The sequence below is a fragment of the Mytilus californianus genome, unplaced genomic scaffold, assembly GCF_021869535.1.
Source record: "Mytilus californianus isolate M0D057914Y unplaced genomic scaffold, xbMytCali1.0.p SCAF_1, whole genome shotgun sequence".
Taxonomy (NCBI): Eukaryota; Metazoa; Mollusca; class Bivalvia; order Mytilida; family Mytilidae; genus Mytilus; species Mytilus californianus.
In genome coordinates, this window is record NW_026262581.1 from 58,844,398 (window position 1) to 58,851,297 (window position 6,900).

Sequence of the window (6,900 nt, forward strand, 5' to 3'; positions counted from 1 at the left end):
ATATATTCACCTATATTTGCAGATATTCAGAGGAAAAAATGTTCTGTTAACCATTAACTCTTTTTGAAATATACAATTCAAACTCATCCGTATCTATTTACTCTTAAGTTTGTTTTTTTTTTCTTCGTATAAGAATTTCTCATAGAATTTTTGCAGCCACATTAATGATAAATGCAACAACTTTTCGATCCCTATTATAGATTTTATTTTTCCTTGATTGTAATGTTCCAGTTTCTCCTTCTGATAGTGTATACATTTTTCCGCTGGTTCAGTGTGTGCTTGTTTCAGCGAGATCTAAGATTTCAGTGAACGTAATATTTCCATTTTAAGATTTTTTTAACCATACAGATAAAGATACTACTAATTGATCAAAGCGTATACTAAATCTTATAAAACATATACAGAACGAAAAAGAAGGCATATTGAAGGCCGTACGGTGATCTTTAAATGCTTTCTTCAACTTCATTTGCTCTCTGGTGGATAGTTGTCTCATTGGCAATCATACCACATCTCCTTATTTTTACATATATGTAGTATTTATTCATTTTCCATAATAATAAATTATTTATTGAAGAATCCATATTGCCGATAAATATACTACAAATCAGTATCGAATCACCTCAATAAAAGTACATTCTAAAATTATAAGCTACTTGCAAATCCACGAAAAGGATCAGTCTTTGAAATTTCATTCAAACCCAATTCTTTGTAGCAGATATACAGAAAGGCGTAATAAGCTAGATGCTTACCAATCATCAACTAGAAGTTAATTCTACAGCATAAGTCTGTTAATAGTTTTCATGGCAATCAATGCCATAATAGTCTCTGTTTGGCTTGTCCGTCTATCCAGCCGGATTCGAAATCTGCTGCTGCAGTATTAGGAACACGTGATCATTGATTCAATGTGGAACACATTCAGTATAATTTCTTATAGATCTGTTCTGACATCTTAGTGTTACAGAGACATTCAAACATATACTATCATGGGTACATAAATCATTACCTCCTTTCGATTTTAAAAATTCAACGTAAGCTCTTGGTCTATGATGGAGCCTTTTTAGCCTCCCTGTGTAAACATTAGTTTCGATATTAAAACATGCGATATTATTTAGTCTAAAGATATATTATGGAAGACCAGTTTATCACAGGACGCTATACAGTAATATTATTTGTAGGCAAAAAAGTGAAGGAACTGTCCTACTTTCTTTTTGGCGTAACATACTTATTTATGGTGATGATAATAACACTTCCTAATTTTCGTGCTTTTTCGGATTTTCCTTTATCAGGAACACCCAAAACAAACAATTTCAGCCAAGGTTGTACAAATACTTTAAGAGCTATTTAACCAAAAATTAACTGAAAAGTGTAGCCAAACCCAGGTAAGGTTACCTTTGTTTTCAATAGAGTTAATAGTTTCTCAATAATTTATGAATTTATTTTTGCAAAATAAAAATAACAAATGTATGTTATTAATCATGTCAGTGGCTAAACACTGAGGACTGGGCTAACTGTTACAATATTATTTCATTTTTGTTCAATTTTTGCTCATGATGTTATTTGCCTTTAACAGCAATTTGCTTAATTTTGAATTGAAACAATACAAATTGTGTATTTTACCTGTTCAAATATATTCTGACATTGAATAAGAACTTGTTATCCTGCACTGCTAAATACGTTGCTTTGTAATAGCTTCTCCGAGTTACATGCCGCCACAGATATTTGGTTGTAGGTCGGCATGATTACAAACTTTTAGATCGATTTCAGAACAGCCAGCGTTCTTTGGTACGGTTTTATATTATTCAAGTTTGCAAGTACATTACATGGCCATACTAATTCGTCTCCTACACTTTTTTGCAATGTATTTCATATAAAAATACGTTTAAATGTTTTTAAAGGCATTTATGATTGAACAAACCACACGTTAAAAGACTCAGAATCGTCTGCATTATAATTGTTTATTTGGCCATAAGTTGTTTCTTTGTTGTTTTTGTTTTCTCCTGTTGTGAACATATATAACTTTTTTTTACATTTTAATGTAATTGAAATACATAACAAATTTCTGGAAAAAACCAACTTGTATCTATATCAGCAGAAAATGAGAACACTCCTATAAAAAATATGACCAAATAAAAAAAATAATAACCTGCAAAATTCTGCTTCTATTGGTATCAAACAGAAATGCACCCATAATATTTTTTTTTGAAAAATTAAGTTTTTTGTTGTTTTTTTTTTTAATATTTAGGAAAAATTGTATTGGACGAATACTTACCCATGTATAGTGTAGTCCATTATACCGATATTGTAGCGTTGAGTGCTTTTTGTGAATTTACTTCATTGTGCATTTTTCTGTGTACCTTTGTAAATTCTGGAAATGTATTAAAGAAAATTGGAAAATCACATTTTGTTTTAATTTTAGTATTTCACAAGACACGACTGATGCGTGAAGTCCTGTGAAAAGTACAAATAATAAAATGTAAATGATATAAATCGAAGGAGGTGAAATACACAATGCAATATTTTAACTGTACGAAAAATGTGTTTCACTTTCCAACATTTACGTTTGCCAATCAAGGGATTTTTTTTTATATTTCAACTCCTCTTATTCAGGGTGATAAGCATACACAGTTATTGATATCCATGTATTTCCTGGTTAAGTAATTCTTAAATAATACGGTATTTATTCTTTCGCAAAACTGATCAAATGGACGGCTTATTTTAATCAAACAAAATTAGAGCTTGCATACACTTGATATATTTTTAAAATTAAAAAATAACATATTGAAAATACCCATATAGATTTAATTGTAAATTATTATGTAAAGTTTAAAAAAAATCCAATTCGTTTATTAGCTTGATAGGCTTTTAGGTTGTCATCTTTTCTTCATTCCACGCAGAGTATATTTTCCTTTTGATGCGCTCTACTGTTGAAAAATTAAACCTTGTATACAAGCATAATTTGAGCATGAACCAAAGAAATAGACCAAACCCTATTAATATCCAAATCCAAAAATATGTACAAGAGACGTTTTAACTATGCCTGGAAATAATTGATAGCTAGGAACAAATTAGTGAATTAGAGAACTATTACACAGTCAATTTTTCATAATGGCTAAAGATATTTCTCCTATTAATATGCTCCGCGTTTTAACACATGGTGTGACTCAATAACTGATATTTTAAGCGAAGGAGGTCAATTATACGCAGCACTACGTAGTTTACATATGCACAGGTCTTTGAGATGACATGTACCTATTTGCTTTACTTGACTTTAAGGATCTCATTCGTATATTTTCCTATTGATTTTAATCCATCTATTGACAATGTCGATCTGGTTCGCATCTTGTATCTTGTAAGTAGTACATAACAGTCGCTATTAAAATGTTTGTTATGAAATTAAAAGTTTTTCGAGGAACGGTTGCAAAATCCTGAAATTAGTTAAACCTAAATACCGAACGCAAATAACAACAACCAAGAGTTGCATTTGAAAGAAATGGAGTGTATTTCTGTTTAGTGTTGTGCGATTTGGTGTGAACATTTGTTTTTCTCTTGTGTCTATGTTATGAATTAAGGCAACTGAGAATGGAAATGGGGAATGTGTCAAAGAGACAACAACCCAATCAAAGAGCAGAAAACAGCCCAAGGCCACCTATGGGTCTTCAACACAGCGAGAAAATCCCGCACCCGGAGGCGGGCTTCAGCTGGCCCCTAAACAAAAATGTGAACTAGTTCAGTGAAAATGGATTTCACACTAAACTTGTAGTTTACCGATGTTCAATCGATTAGGAAGAGACATTTAAGGTAACAAACAAAAGTTGAGGAAATTCCCCGACCTCCAAAAGGAGCGAGACCGGGTAAGGGTCTCCCTGAGCGAGCGTAACGTATTAACTAAGATATGTACATTTGTCATAGATTCTAGTTTGAAGTCGTCCATCTAATTTAATATCGAAGAAAATATCAATACATGAAGCTGACTTTCTACTTTCGGAGGTATACCTAATCTGTTCACTGGGATATATGAGATGTAAGCACTCATTGAAATTTGGGTTATTATAATATCATAAATAAATCATAAAGGGAAATTTAAGAACTTTGCAAGATGATTTTTTTGTCTTTTAGAGGGATTTATATGCATTCTGCTTCATATGAGTATAAAAATGAGTCGGCCAGTAGTGGTGCACAATAAGTATTTATTGAAATACAAAAATGAGTCGGCCAGTAGTGGTGCACACTAAGTATTTATTGAAATACAAAAATGAGTCGGCCAGTAGTGGTGCACAATAAGTATTTATTGAAATACAAAAATGAGTCGGCCAGTAGTGGTGCACAATAAGTATTTATTGAAATACCGACTGTCTCCTGAAAATCAATCCACCAAACTCTACAAATATGTTGTCAATCAAAAAGCTAAGCATTTAGATGACATTATTTTCGGTAGTGTATTGTTGTTGGGATCAGTGAGATTCATCACAAAATAAGACTTTTAGTGACCTAAAACAATGAATTTGTATCTACGTTTCTCAATTTTGTAGAAAAATCTCTGTTGAATGAGATGATGTGGTCTATCTTTTTTATTGAGCATGGGAATGTTTGTATAAAGCATAGGAAAAATCAAAGAATTTGATATTACTGTAAAATTATTATTTATATCGACCTTAGTATAGAAAGACGTACTTAACAAATACTTAGCAGTTGGGTTCAGTGTAAAACACAAAATATAATTTTTCCAATAAAATAGAAAACAGATATCTCAAACGATTTTTTTCTACTGAATCTAAGGTGCTCAAACATAACGTCAGTTTTCCTAGCAACGGCGCTTGTTTTTTCTTCTTCAAACATTACGAATTTTGGTTTACTCGTTTCACATATGATCATTTCACCGTTCAAAAATTATTCTGGCCATTGAAGAGGACTCCAACTTATCTTGTTAACACAAAGCCACACAGACGATCAGTTTTATCAAGTAAAAAATGGCCGACGTTGACTTTAATTTAATTAAAACGCATTCGTTCAATGAATATACACAGTTCCAATATATCAAGGATCGTGAAATTGGAAAACAAAAATGCCACACATACTGTGTGCATTGGAAAACGATCAATTACCATTGGCATAATGTTTGTGGGGTTTATAAAAGTTTGGAAATTCATTTGTTTAATCGGAAATACTTCATCGTTCATCGTTCAATGGTTTTTTTTTACATAAATCAGGCCGTTAGTTTCTCGTTTGAATTGTTTTACATTTGACATGTCATTTCAGGGCCTTTTATAGCTGACTATGCGGTATGGGCTTTGCTCATTGTTGAAAGCCGTACGGTGACCTATAGTGGTTAAGTTCTATGTTATTTGGTCTCTGGTGGAGAGTTGTCTTTCTGGCAATTATACCACATCTTTTTATTTTTATATTCAAAAGTCACATATTTGCAGTACGGGTAAGATTAAAAAAATTGCTGATCTTTTATTGGCTTAAGAACAAAGCATGTGATTCCGTGATATACTTTCATTTTGTTTGAAAGCAACCTAAGTCGTATGAAAGCAGCACATACCGAATGAAAGCAACCCATGCCATACGAAAGCAACCCGGGCCAAGATTTATTAGCCCCGCCTAACTAAGGATCAACACTATTGTTAGCATTGTTCGTGTAATTGGTGGAAACAATTCTGCTTTAAAAAAAATCGCAAATTTTATTCATTTGAAAAATGTAGTTGACAACATATCTTGTATAAATAGACAGTTGTCATTTCGGGGCCTTCGTTTGAAAGCTACCCAAATCAAAACAAAACAAATAAATAAATTGTTATCCTATGATATACATGTACAATAATGATTGAAATTTGATAAATATTTTACGATCTATCTACTTTGAAATCGACATACTCATATGCCATTTCAGATAGACGTATAATAAATGATTTCACGTGGAATTTTCAACTCACAAGACAACTTTTTCTGACGTTTTGTGTTTTAAGTTTTCCTTTAATTTCAAAATGTGAATAACACATTTTTGTTCTGAAAATCTGTAAATATAAGAATTCAAATCTTATTTTGTCATTCATTTCGTATAGATTAAAAAAAAACAGAATGATGCACTTGGAGCAAAATCTCATTAAATATAATAAACTGCACGAGAGACTGCAACACAAAGACGATCTTTTGCTGAATGGACAAAGGACAACATTAAAGTGGACGATAGATATCAACAAATTAATTATCGGCACTGATTGAACATTTTTGAAACGATTTCAGATGTTTTTGGTACTCAATTTCACATCAAGTGAATTTTCACCTACCGATTTTGCATAATGAATGAAGATCCGTATCTTCGAAGGTATCTGAAATTAAAGATAAAACAAACACGTATGGAAGAACGACCGTTAATGCATATGAAAGTGATGTACTTCAAATTTCATTAGAAAATGCATGTAAAAGTAATAACAAATCGACAACATTGTAAAATGTGCCAAAATCTATCAACCCTCAATTATTTATTTATTCACTTTGAACAAGTACGTTTGCTCATGTCTATGTGATTTCATTTTTTTGCATAGAATCTTGGGAGTAAATACATGCATATGACCCCCGTGACTCGCAGATATCAACAAGATTTGTCTCTTCATCCAATCTATCGTATGCAATAAAGTATTAGAAAAATACCGAACTCCAAGGTAAATGAAAAAGGGCAAGTCAATTAAACCTGACAAAAAAAAAATACTGACTATATCAACCAACGGAACGAATGGAAAACATCTGTCATATTCCTGACTTGGTACAGGCATTTTTTTCGAACGTCGCGCATGCAAATCTATTTGAATTAATTAGGTCCCATAATTACAAGTACTCTAAAAAATAAATTTGGAGCAAGGAAGTATTATATTAACTCTATATTACTATCATGGGTGGAAC